This window comes from Musca domestica, unplaced genomic scaffold (genome assembly GCF_030504385.1).
Source record: "Musca domestica strain aabys unplaced genomic scaffold, Musca_domestica.polishedcontigs.V.1.1 4, whole genome shotgun sequence".
Lineage (NCBI taxonomy): Eukaryota > Metazoa > Arthropoda > Insecta > Diptera > Muscidae > Musca > Musca domestica.
In genome coordinates this window covers 17,073,085-17,087,723 of record NW_026712328.1, presented here as the reverse complement: position 1 = coordinate 17,087,723, position 14,639 = coordinate 17,073,085, and the positions used below count along the sequence as shown (strand labels likewise).

General features: G+C 33.4%; 1 protein-coding gene across 1 annotated transcript in view; it reads right to left on the bottom strand.

The window, feature by feature from the left end:
- Positions 1–13,558, bottom strand: part of LOC101891546 (progestin and adipoQ receptor family member 3) — a 50,719-nt gene extending 37,161 nt beyond the window's left edge. The window contains exon 1 of the mRNA XM_059126666.1: positions 13,039–13,558. The gene's annotated coding sequence lies outside the window, so the exon portion shown is untranslated. The remainder of the gene's footprint in view (positions 1–13,038) is intronic.
- Positions 13,559–14,639: the final 1,081 nt, after the last annotated feature.

Below are 14,639 nucleotides of genomic sequence, written 5' to 3'. Positions count from 1 at the left end.
ACGTATCACGCATATAAAGTTAAGGGAGTAATCAATATAGTCCAATCCTGACACGTCGCAATATTTGAATCGTATTTATTTAGGTCCCATATGAAATGGACAATATTGGCCCATACCTTCAGAATTTACTCCATATATGGTCAACAATTTGAATAATCATAACAGAAGTCAAAATATATTTAAATAATCGAACATTGGCTGAGGTAAACATTTGTAGGCAAAACCGACTGATACTTTTAACTTCTTTTTTAATGAGTTAAATAGCGCGAAAGATCAATGAAATGCCTGGTTTTCTTTCAAAAATAGGATCCAAAATTTTCAATCTTTCAATTCCATGGCAAAAGTGGTTAATATCTTCAATACGCGCCCGCAACCAGACAAAGCAACCTGCTGATTACATTTTTTTCTAAGTGTGCCCGACTTCTGTCGATTTGTGTATGTTTTAATTGTTTTAAAAAATAAAAACCGCATATTTCGGGACGCGCATTATAGATATTAAACAACTCTGACATGGAAATCCAGGTATTTCATTCATCTTTTGCGCCATTTGACTCATTCTAGAAATGTGGAAAAATATCAAATAAATTAAAACGATTTGTTGTATATAATTTTGAAATATTCTAACGGAAGCGGTTATGGCCTCAGGGCTGTACTTTTGTAGTTCTACGGAGCAGTTGTACCTCCTTATTGTACCATGGAAGAAGTATATTACGGGGCGCGCATTAAAAATATTAACCAGTCAACCATTCAGTCCAGCGGTTCTTGACTTATAAGCCGAATAACTAAGATCTATTTCTTTTACATATATATTGTACCTATTTTGCTATATATCAGCATCAACGTAATGGTCAGAAGTGACCCTTTAATGTATTTGTGAAGTGGCCGGTTTATTGGAAATTTTCGTATTTTTTAACATAAAGGTTATTCTTTACTTTACCCGCTTAATATTGTCTGATGACCGCCCAAATTGGTAGGCTTCTGCCCAGCCCTAAACTCAAACTACATGCAAAATTCAGTGTCGATTGGTCTATACACAGCCAGATCGATTCAGCTTGGCGAGATAGAAAGATCAATATATAGTTTCCTATGTCGGGAACCAATATTTTTGGCCCAATCAAACTTGTAATATCCTCAACACAATGTAGAGTATAATAATTAATAATAAAAAACATAAGTTTTCCATATACAAATATACTGTGTGCAACAAATACCTGCAATGGTATTCTACTGATGCACAACGGTGGATTTAACACCTAACTAAAAATAAATTATTTATTTTTTGTCTTTTCCTCTACATTTTCCTTATCCATTGTTGTTAATAATTTTAATATAATAGATTGGTTAAATTGGTTTGTTATTTTACAAAACAACTGATTATTGAACATCTGATGTTAATGTATAATTCTTACCAGAGAAATGTTCTCAGTATTTCAAATGTCAAAATGACTCTCTCATTTCGCCCTCACATACTGGACTTTTGGGCAAACGAACAGCTTCCAGTAAAAACTTGTACAAATCTATCTATATATATAAATGTAAGTTGTGTTAGTTACTACGCTTATAACTTAAGAACCGCTGGATTAATTTTAACGATTCACACAAATTCGGAGTTGTCTACTCTCCGAAAAGGATAATATCCAAAAAAATCGCGTACAAATGTGATATATTAACATTTTCATTTTGACTTTTCAAATGTACAATAGTAATGTTTTATTTTGCATGATTTTTTTCCATTTTGACTTACTTTTTTCTAATGTACATTTGTAGTGTTTTTTTATATTTTATTTTTGAATTCGAATATTTATACCAATTTATTTAAATGACTTGATTTCTTGAGAACTGAAATTGATGGCGGGTTACATGGAAGTGTAGTAGCGAATTATGTGGTGGCGAAACGGAATAGATGATATCGAAATAATTTAACGCGGTCACACCAAAGTTAAAAGATAATTACTTTTTCTAAATCGCTGAAAAATCATGAAAAAGAGATCTCATTGCAAAAATCAAAAAAACATTTTCAATGGAATCTAATTTTAAAGTAATAGTACATTCTATTGACAAACTTTGTAAGGAAGGATCTTAAAACATTTGCTGTAAAAAATCAGCGAAAAAGTTGAAGACTTTTTCAATTTGTTATTCTTTTTTTTGTCAATTTTTTTTCAATTTGTATAATCATATTGAATTCAGTGGATTTTTTGTGAACAAAATAAAGAATAATTTTTCACTAAAAAAATTAAATAAGTGCGAAATAGGATGTTAACTGACATCTACCTTTCAACTCCAGGGCCTACATCGTGGGTTAGCTGGAAGATGCGAACACATTTAAACAAACTAAAATGACCGAAAAAGCTTAATGGGGCTCATATAAAAGCGTGGCAATGATCCGTCCAATGAGAGCTTAAAATGCAAAATTCTTTGGGAGAATAATAAGTAATATACCAATATTGAAATAAAAGGTGCAAAATAGTAGAGCGAATGGGACTTTTAGTAAGAAAAGGTTTTATATCCTTCCAGAAATTCTTCCCAAACATTCAAAATACCTAAAATCACTTTTGCAGGTCTTTATATCGATCATAACTCACGGATAAGGGAACAACCCGATTTCATATTTATATAACCATCTATGATTTAAGTTATTTTTGGGGTCTTGGCCGGCCACTTTTTTCATTTTTTGGCCCTTATTTGACATTTTTGTTTCTAAGGGGGTAGATAACCTCTTCGCATAAAATTTGAAATTTTCAGAGTAGGGCCCATATTGGTATTGATCACATTCATCAATTGATTTGGCTAAAAAATTTTATTTATGCCACCCTGGGGTAGGGAACCATCATACAGATAATTGCCACATAGCAATTTATTTAAGTAAAGTCCCCACATTGGAGTATCCCCAAGTCCACTTTCACATCTAATGTGTGGTCAGAAAAGAAAATTTTGTATTCTATTGAATTTTTAACCCCCAAGAGAATATTGGTTGGGAACGTAGATTTGGGATGTGCATCCATATGAAATAAATTGTGGAAACATGAACAAATTACAAATATAAGAAAGTAGCACGGGACAGAATATTTATTTAATCATCATTGAATTATCCTATGATGATAATATGGACTTTAAGGGGTCTCCAACTTACAATTTAAATGGCAAATAAAATTAATTCCCATCTTATCATTCTGCCCTCAATTATGAGGTGGATAAAACTATTTTTACTTATTTAAATCACGCGCAATGCTATGACATGCTATATTGTTCTGCTATATTTTGATTTGGCCTCTATTTGTCATCTTGGATTATAAGGGGTAGAAGAAAGTTTTCAATGTAGGTCGATGTTTCGGAGTAGTGCCTATATAAAGAAGGTACCTCCTAATTTAACCACATTTCAAAGAATTTGGCTAATAATGCGTATTAGGGGGGTGAAAATCTTACACTAAAATTTCAACATAAAAAAGTAATTAACTTTGGCTATTCTTAAATCATTCAGCCCTCAATTATGTAGTATACAAAATACAGCAAATTCCAAATTACTGCTCATTTGACTGGAAGATTTTGCTACGATTTTTACCATATTAAAAATTAATTTGATCCCTTATATGGCGATAACATTGATATATACTTTTTAATAGATTTGTATAGCACATCCACACAGTTGAAGCCCACGGTTTAAATATTGAAGCCCACTGGTTAAAAATGGGTACAGGTATTTTAAAACACTTTAAATCGACATGTACGTGAACACTTATATCAGTCATATCTGTGAATAATTATGCTTGGGAAAATATGCATAATAGACAAAAACTACGGGCCGGCAACGCGGACCGGGCCAGCTAGTTATAGAATAAACGAGCACTCTTATAAGTATGTTAAATTTTGCCACCCACTGTAAAGTTACTAAGGCGCAGGTTGAGGTGAAAATATCTTGACGTATACACTATATTCTCACCTTTGAAGACAGCACAAGCAGTCGGTGTGTTAATTTTTCACCCAACAACAAAGTCAACTCTTTGTGTGTCTTGCCAACTTGGGAAATTTCATCACAAACATGTTAAAAAAATATTAAATTATAACATGATGTTAAGTGAATGTGAACAATAGGGCCTAAGTTTAGACCGTATCGAAAACAACTTTTCTAACAATAATACACTTTAGAAATTTGACACATCACACCGTTCGTGTAATTGCTACTAAATATATTAATAGGTTTACGCGTGGGATCTAGAGTTAATCATTATGCCAAGTTGTGCTATAGTCACATGGATTTGCTACATATGCAAGGTTAAAACCGGGATTATATTTGCAGAACACCTCCATTATATTATATAATATAAAGTATAAAAATATTTTGTTATTTAAAAATTACTTTTAAATGAAATTAAAAAAAAAAATAATTAAATTAAATTTATGTTATTTTAATTTTAAATCACAACACTTTCACACTTTCCTGTTTAACGAGGCATTTTAGAATATTTGTTTGGTTCAATGAAATGTGTGACGACAGCAAATCCGATTCGGATTCAATAAACGCAATTAAAATAAATAATTAATTAATTTGTATATGTTTCATTTACCTTTTGTCTATTAACGCAACATTTATAATTGTTGTGGAATTTTTCCAAAAAGGTTTAAATTCAAGGTTATTTTTATGAGGCAATTTTAAATCACCATATACAGGATGAGATAAAAAACTGCAACAAAGTCAAACGCCATAATTTTTAAATTTTTTTTAAATTTTATTGAATGAAAGCAAAAAATGTCGGAAATAGCATCAAATTTTAGAATAAGTTTAGATTTGTTCGAATTGGTCACCTTTGACACAAATTATGGCCTTCAAATGACCAATGAAACCGCCACACGCTGCCCGAAGGTTGCTCTGCGGTATTTTGGCCTATTCCCGGCGAAGCACTTGCTTGAGGTGATCGACACTTTGTTATTTTTTAGTGCCAACCTTGCTTACCAAAATACTCCAGACACAATAGTCCAACGGATTGGTATCCGGAGATTTGGTGGCCATTGTGCGCTGGAAATGAAGCGAGGAACCTCATTATGGATCATCATTATGTTCTTTTTCCAGTCAAATTTAAAGAAATCACACTATCACGCTTGAATTCCATCACGAATAACTTTCTCACCAAAATGCTTTTGTACGCTTATAAACAATATAATGAGCTGTCACTGGAATAATTTTAACGAGTGGCTTAGAAATGACAGCAGTCTGAAGTTAGTTGCAGTTGTTTTCATCTCACCCTGTATACCATAAAAGTATGAGTGGGAAAAGTTTCCTCTCTATCTCCCTTTCTCTAGATATGTGTTATGGTATGTTTACATTAGAGCTCTTTGTCGGGTTAACCTTCTATATGAATTATTAATCAATTTTAATTTTTATACTTTTTCACATTCTCCATCTTCAGGTTATTCTGGTTTGGATGGCAGATAATACCAGCCGTTTAGACATGTTCATGATTTAACTTTTTTCAATTATGAAGGCCATAAAAAGTTTTTATTTTTACTTTTTCTTGATAGAAAAAACGAGTTAATATACATTTATACTTTTATATAAAGTTAAATAAATTAACATTCTCATCTAAATTAATTTAAATTCAATTAATTGAAATACAATCAAGTAGCATCACCAAAAATGTCCAAATTTGCATTTTTTCCATAAAAAATGCTGAACGAAAACAAAGTATAAAAAACGGAGAATTACTTGAAATCAATCGATGGTTGGTATTGGCGAAAAAATTGACATGACAGCAAAAAACGAGATGCTTACGAAAAGAACTGAACTAGCCAGCAAAGCACGCAAAGAGCAAAGACCACAATGAAAACAAAAATTGAAAAAATGCCAAGAGATTCGAAATCACAAAAAAGAAAAATACGGGCAAGTTCACCGGCAATATTTGTTGTTTGTATAAACAAACATTCTGACGTTCGGACATTCCTTTTCAGAAGAAACATCAAATAACAAGCAGAATAACAGAAAATAAAACTTAGTAATATAAAAAAATATTAATGTTGAATCAACCTCATCTTTAGACAAGAGAGTGATACCTTGTACTGGAATGTTGTCCAATATAAAAATGTTGCTGTCCAATATAAAAATGCACAAAGTGTTTACCCTTCACTACACTATTGGTCACAAGCTAAGTTATGTTTGTCAATCTATGTATACCCTCTACCATGCATAGTATGACCTTCCATTTGTAACTCATCGAAATAATCATTTTAGAACCAACAAAATATATATACGAGGGCGGTTCGGAAACTTCTTAGCCTAACCATAACTTAAGTGGATCTGTCAATTTGGATGCTTTTTTCTAAACTTTCGTTCCCCAAGTGAACTTTTCCACCCACCAGACTACATTATGACGCACTGTATAATTAATTGTCATCTTGTTGTGTCACATTTAACTGATGCCTCGAACAGCCAACCTCATCAATAATTTACATGACATTACACAAATATTTGGAATGTTGAAGTCACGAATATTGATATATGTGTGTACTTTTACAACCAAAATTATTATTATTAAATTAAAACACGGTATTGGAACTCAAAAAAAAGTGTCTATAATCATTCTGGTTGATCAAGAAAATGCACATATTTTGCGTGATATTAATATATAAGCTATAGTAATAATTTCTACTTATTTAATTGCAGAGAAGTAAAACTGTATTAAAATGCCGTCAACAAGTTCAAGGCATAATGAATAATTTTCCTATTTTCTAGTTAAAACACATATTAATTGCTTATTTTGAACTACATTAAAGCATTATAAAGTCAACAATGTAAATGGCGTAAATAATCGTCAATCCGCTCATTTGTATATTGAAACCAGTAAAGAAAGTCTTAAAGTCGGGCGGGGCCGACTTTATGATACCCTACACCACTTTGCTAATTTAGTAGAGCTCCACATAACAATTAAAAGTTTTTATGGGAGAATTCAATCATACACGCTATGATAATAATTATAATTTAAAGTTCAAAGGACTAAATATGCCGAAGCATTTGTATCTTTTAAATTCGGAATTGTATTGCCCATTTGGTGCACAATTAATTTGAAATCGGATAAAGATATATATGGGAGCTATATCCAAATCTGAACCGATCTCGATAAAATTGGGCAAAGATATTTCTGAGCTATATTTGATATATTTCCCTGAATATCGTTGTTACGGAGTGCATATTACGGCTGTGGGTAACAATTATAACAAATCGGATGAATAATATATATGGAAGCTATAGCTATATCTGAACCGATCTTCACCAAATTTGACATACTAGCTTCTAGACTCAATCCGGTCGTAAGTGCCAAATTCCATCCCATTTGGACAAATATTAGACGTTTGGTGCACAATAAAAGGTAAATCGGACGAAGCTATATATGGGAGCTACATCCAAATCTGAACCGATCTCGATAAAATTTAGCAAATGTATTTCTGAGCTGTATTTGATATATTTCCCCAAATATTGTTGTTGCAGAGTGCATATTACGGCGGCGGTGGACAAAAATAACAAATCGGATGAACAATATATATGGGAGCTATAGCTATATCTGAACCGATTTCGATCAAATTTGGCATACATATTTTCAAGCCTAATTTGGGTGCATATGCGAAATTCCATACAATTCGGGCTGATATTACACGTTTGGTGCACAATAAAAGGCAAATCGGACGAAGATATATATGGGAGCTATGTCTAAATTTTTACCGATCATTTCCAATTTCAATAGGGTTCGTCCTTGGGCCAAGCAAATGATCTGTGTAAAATTTCATCTGGATCGGGCAATAAATGCGACCTGTACTTTGTTTACAAAAATACATGGACAGACGGACGGACGGACATGCATAAATCGACTCAGAATGTGATTCTATGCAGATCATCAAAAGGAACTATGGGTCCATCTCGTTTCTTTCTGCCTGTTACAAACAAATGCACAAAGACATAATACCCTGACCACCTTGTGGTGTAGGGTATAAAAATAAAAACAATAATGGCGGATACGCATTTCACAACATGTTAAGGCTGTCACCATATCTTTTGAAAGAAAAAGGCCAGATACAGCCTGATACAAAACGGGCTCTGCCAGTTCTTAAATCTTCTACAAGTAATTATGTCATGTTGCTTATAGCTTCGTTTCCATACTTTTATTAATGGAAAAATTAACAATAGAGCGAACTGCAAAATATTTGTGTTATCCACTCCCACAGAAATAAAATAACTGAAAAACTACGGGAACGGAAAAGTAGCAAAACTGAGCAAAAACGTCAAAATTATGTCAAGAATAATGACGTTACCAAACGGCTGATGAAAATAAAATAACAAAATTGAAAGATATGCGTGTTTGTATATTGTTTGATTAAATTTATTTAAAACCAGTAAAGAAAGTCTTAAAGTCGGGCGGGGCCGACTTTATGATACCCTACACCACTTTGCTAATTTAGTAGGGCTCCACATAACAATTAAAAGTTTTTATGGGAGAATTCAATCATACACGCTATGATAATAATTATAATTCAAAGTTCAAAGGACTAAATATGCCGAAGCATTTGTATCTTTTAAATTCGGAATTGTATTGCCCATTTGGTGCACAATTAATTTGAAATCGGATAAAGATATGTATGGGAGCTATATCCAAATCTGAACCGATCTTGATAAAATTTGGCAAAGATATTTCCGAGCTGTATTTGATATATTTCCCTGAATATCATTGTTACAGAGTGCATATTACGGCTGTAAGTTCCATCCCTTTGGGGCAAATATTAGACGTTTGGTGTACAATAAAAGGTAAATCGGACAAAGTTATATATGGGAGCTATATCCAAATCTAAACCGATTTCGATAAAATTTAGCAAATGTATTTCTGAGCTGTATTTGATATATTTCGCCAAATATTGTTGTTGCAGAGTGCATATTACGGCGGCGGTTAACAAAAATAACAAATCGGATGAACAATATATATGGGAGCTATAGCTATATCTTAGCCGATTTTAATCAAATTTGGCATACATATTTTCAGGCCGAATTTGGTTGTATATGCAAAATACCATACAATTCGGGCTGATATTACACGTTTGGTGAACAATAAAAGGCAAATCGGACGAAGATATATATGGGAGATATATCTAAATTTTTACCGATCATCTCCAATGTCAATAGGGTCCGTCCTTGGGCCAAGCAAATGATCTGTGCAAAATTTCATCTGGATCGGGCAATAAATGCTGTACTTTGTACTTTGTTTACAAAAATACATGGACAGACGGACAGACGGACATGCATAAATCGACTCAGAATGTGATTCTATGCAGATTATCAAAAGGAACTATGGGTCTATCTCGTTTCCTTTTGCCTGTTACAAACAAATGCACAAAGACATAATACCCTGACCACCTTGTGGTGTAGGGTATAAAAATTGCGGATTACTTAAAATACATAAATAAACGGTGCATCTGATTTTATTAGGAACATCAGCTACCACGTGTGATAGAATTGAATGAATTGTCAAAATTCAAAATTTAAAAAAAAAACATAATTATTGTAATACTTTAATGCGTTAACATGCCAGAAACCACGAGAAAAGCATTAACATGACAAATTTAGTATTCATACACGAAGGGTTTGTGGATTTATTAATTTCATAGGAAATGCCAAGCGTGCAGGAAACTGCGATCTTTTGAAGTTGAGTGGCATTTATGTTGCAATTAGGGAATTCGAGGTTGTAACATACTTCCCCGTAATAATCGTATCTTCAATTAAATTGTTGTGTAGTTTTTTACTGTTAGCTTAATACCATTGCAAAGGCGTTGTGCATCAATGCTTCTTAATAAAATCATATCCCAATCTGAACCTATTTCAATATTATTTGACAAAATTTACTTTACTTTACTTTTTTAATTGGAAGTACATACCGTGTCAATATGTGAAATCGGTCGAGAATATATATATATATATATATATGGGAACTATATCCAAATCTTAACCGATTTCAATATAATATGGCAAATTTATTTTCTGATCAAATCTCATTATTCATTCCAAATTTCATTAAAATAGAAAATACATATCGTGTTTGGTGCATCCAATAAACAGAATCGGTAGAAAATATATATGACAGCTACATCCTAATCTGAACCGATTTCAATATAATTTGTCAAATTTATTTTTGTTCCAAATTTTTTTTACGCATTCCAAATCGATCAAAATTTTTAGGAGGTACCTCCGATTCTGACGCTTTATTTCCAGTTACAAGTGGAATTTCAACAAGTTAAAAAGCAGTAAGTTCGGCCGGCCGAACTTTGAATACCCTCCACCATTTGGAACGAATTTGAAGATTTTCAAAAAATAAAATCCTTAAAAATGTTTTTTTAAAATTTTAAAAATACCGAATATAGCCGTTATATTGGGGCCTATACGACGTGGACATACATAGGCATTGTTTGTCATAAGCCATTACCATATTTAAATTCGAAACTTGAAATAAACGGTGAATAATGTAGCTACAATCATCAAAATATCGTATATAGGGAGTTACCGTTATATCGAAGCTGTGCGAAGACCTGGACCAGCATAGACAATTTTCTGTCACAGGCTGTAGCATCTATTACGAAGTTCAAATACGACATCTCAAACAATTTCGGTGGGTATTGTACCTAGAATCGTCAAAATACCGAATATAGGGAGGTACAGATATATGGGCCTACACGAAGACGTGTACCCGCACAGACAGTTTTCTGTCATAGGCAACGGTGAATAATGTCGCTAAAATCATCAAAATACCGAATATAGAAGGTACCGTTATATGGGGGCTATATGAAAACGTAGACCTACATGGCCCATTTGCGAACTTAATCTGCCTACTGGCAAAACGTGTGTGCAAAATTTTAGCCTTCTATCTCAATTCGTTCGAAAGATAGCGTGATTGCAACAGACAGACGGACATCGGACATCGCTAAATCGACTTAGAATTTTACGCTGATCAAGAATATATATACTTTGTTGGGTCTGACGTGAGTATTTCGAGGAGTTGCAAACGGAATGACAAAGTTAATATACCCTCCATAGTATGGTAGAGGGTATAAAATATATATATAGCATATTGTACTTTCAGGCGATGTTGTAGCATACTTGGAAATGTTCAGGAAAATCTGTGCAGCGGGTTTCGAATCCATAAATTACAAACATTTTGCTATTTTATATATATTTTTGAGTGTTTTAGTCTCAATTTTAGCCCGAATTTGCTATAAATTGGCAGTAGACGCTCCCATTATGTAAGAGACATCCCTGCAAAGAATATAAGTCTAGGTTTTGGTATAGGCCCATACAACGCTACCTCGAGATATTCGTTATTTAAATGAAATTGATTTCAATTATTTGTATTAATTTGTGCATGTGTATGTTCTTTTCAACCATATGAAAATTGTTGGGAAAATATTCAAATTCAGTTGCAATCAAAATGCGAAATACATCTTTAGAGAAATATGCAACATAATTTTGAAAATAAATGTAGACCTTTCATTCAATTTTCTCGTATTTTGTTTACATGTTCAAAATCAATGCAACAAGTTGTTTTGTTTATTTAATAATGAACAACTTGTTGCATTTGTTTTAATAATAATTTTAACATTACAGTCCATACAGGTAGATTTTTACTTGTTAAATTTTCCTACTTAACCTATCTTCTCTTTACTGTACCATGGGTACTACAGCCCCAGCCCCAGGCTGATTACCCCCAGAAGTGTTGGGCTATTTTGAGAGAATTCATTTTTAAACTGTTGAGAGAACCAAATTCAAATGACTATTTCTATGGTACAAATTATTTCTTAAATGGAATAATACAACGTTGAATGTTTATGATCAGAAAAATAATTAAATTATTGCCTGAAACTTGTAAGCATTTTTTAATCGACAACATAAGAGCTGTTTTCAATCAGCTGTAAGAATCATCCAGTGCCATCAGCTGATTAAAAAGCAGATGTTTTAGCCTATGTACGGTCGGCCAAGAGCACTTCTGTTGACAACAATTTTACAATAAACTTAGTAGTTTTTGCACTATTGTCATTTGACTCTCTTTGACTTTCAAATCACAATTATGTCTTTTGACTGCAAACTTAGTTGTCAGATGGCCGATCTTATATAGGCCATTTTTAAGCCATAATATGTTTGATTTAATTGCAAACTAATATTAAAAACTGAATATACAATAAATTGATATTGATGATTGATAATTGATACAACCATGGCGGAAGGTGCAAATAAATCGGCCCGACGGAACTTATCGCCGGTCTCATTATATTGTTTTTCACATGGAAAATGTTAACACCAAAAAAATGTCATCACATGTCCTCGTTAGAATAAGTCGAACATATTCATATGACCCCGAATATTCAGCAACTCACCATATCTAACCACTGTATGTAAACAAAAAAAAAAATACTTTTCAAAAAACAAAAAAAAAACGGAGGAAAATTGACTGTGGTCAATTTTTAAGTGAGATGAGGTAAGGAAAATAATTAAAACGCTCATCGCTTTGTATAGTCGAGAATTGATGCTGTTGATGTCGCTTCTGCTGATGATGATATTTTCAGATGTTATCAACCCTCTCGCTTATATGGATGTATTTGGATGGGGGGAAGATGCTGGTGATCACGATGGTGGCGACGAAGACACTTGATGTCAGACAAAACAAACAGAGTGCATAGGGGCGGTGGGGGAGGCTTGGCAAAGCAATGAAAATGATCGCACACGTGAGTAAGAGATTGAAAACCACAAAAAATTTTGAAAATCACACACATGCATACTCACACACACGCTCATTCTCATTGGCATAATAGAAATAAACTAATTGTTTGCATAATAAATTAACGAAGATCGCTCTGTACGTTGGCACATTACAGGAGGAACAACGCTGGCGTTGTTGTTTGCATTTGTCTTTGCTCTTTTTTCTTTTCGTTTTACTTGAGGATATCAAATCAAGTGGATGGATGGATGGATGATGATGATTTGATGGTTGCACAACTCTTCAGATAATCTTGAAATCAACTTACATATTACTAAAATCAAAATGATCGATTGGTTGGTCTTATTGAGGTTTTTGTTAGTTGAATTGCTCTTTTGGTTTATTTCACTTTTTCTGCATAACCAGTTCTTTTTCAAAAATTATTATTTTTTTGGTCTTATTTCTTGTCTCAGAACTTTTCTTTTATTCTTGTTGCGTGCACTTTCTTTCTTTTCTTTTTTTTATTAATTATTTCAAATTTCTTTTGCAGTTCGTTAAGAAACAAAACTTTTGCTCGAGTCTATCGCCCGTTCGTTCACACGTTCTTTGCCACTGAACCGTTGAAGCGATCAAAACCGACTAAACTCTTTGCAATTAGGGATCCAAACAAAATTCTCCCGCTTTCTAGCTGTGTTTCTCTCGCGAAATTGGACTGGGACCGCCGCTGCTGCTCTCATCACAAACGGGACAGGTGTATTCGGAACAATTTAAAAGAAACTATGAACTATTTTGCAGCAGAGGCCGCAGCCGCCGAGAATATTGTCAGTTGTCGGGTTTTTTTCGCCTCTTGACAAATTTCTGAGCTAATCGGGAATAACGAATGCTGCCAGAATTCTGCAAAAGAAAAAAAGTAGTTTAAACAAATCGAATCGAATACAGCCGAACAAGAAAATATTGGCGGGCGCATAACAACAGAGAGTCGAAAACAATTAGAACACAATTCTATTAACATTTTATGTTATTGTAATTGTTGCTGACGCTGTTGACGTTGTTATTGTTTTTGTAATTGTTGTGCTATGCTTTTATAACATGGGCATTCATATGATAACATGTGAGCAATTCCACAGCTTAATGTCTACCAGACAAAACAAGTTGTTAAAATTTTCTAACAAATTTTCTGCGATTACCTAAATTATCGGCAGATTTTATTAATTACAATGTGATACAAATCTTCAAAAATAAATACACACTTCTTCTAATGTGCCAATTCTGGTTTGTGGGTGCCCACAGATGCGCCTTTGGTTTTTCTGGGTCATTGGGTATGTTAAGTTCGTCATTACGTTTGTAACTCATCGAAATAATAATTTTAGACCCAACAAAGTATATATATTCAGTCTGTCCGTACATCAGTTGTAATCACTCTAGAGTCAAAACGAATTATGATATATAGCTAAAATTTTGCACAGATCAGTCTTTTGTGTGCAGGCAGGTCAAGTTCGAAGAAGAGCTATATCGGTCCACGATATCGAATGGCTTCCATATAAGTATTTTGATGATTTTTTCAATGGTCTAAAATGTCTGAAATTCTACACAAGGAGTACTTTGTAGGTTCTTTACTCCTTGAAGGATAATTTTCTATATAGATCCACGATAGCCCCCAAATAACGGTGCCCCCGATATTCGGTATTTTGATGATTTTAACCACATTTTTCAACGGAATAGTCTGAAAATCTACACAAGGAGTTCCTCCTGAGTATTTTAGCCCCTGAAAGAGAATTGTCTATATTGGTCTACTATATTGTATATCCCCCATATAACGGTACCTCCCTTTATTAGGTATTTTGATGATATTAGCGACATTATTCACCGGAATTGTTTCGAATTTCGTATTTGAAGTTCAGAATCGTTTCTACAGCCTACTTATTCAGC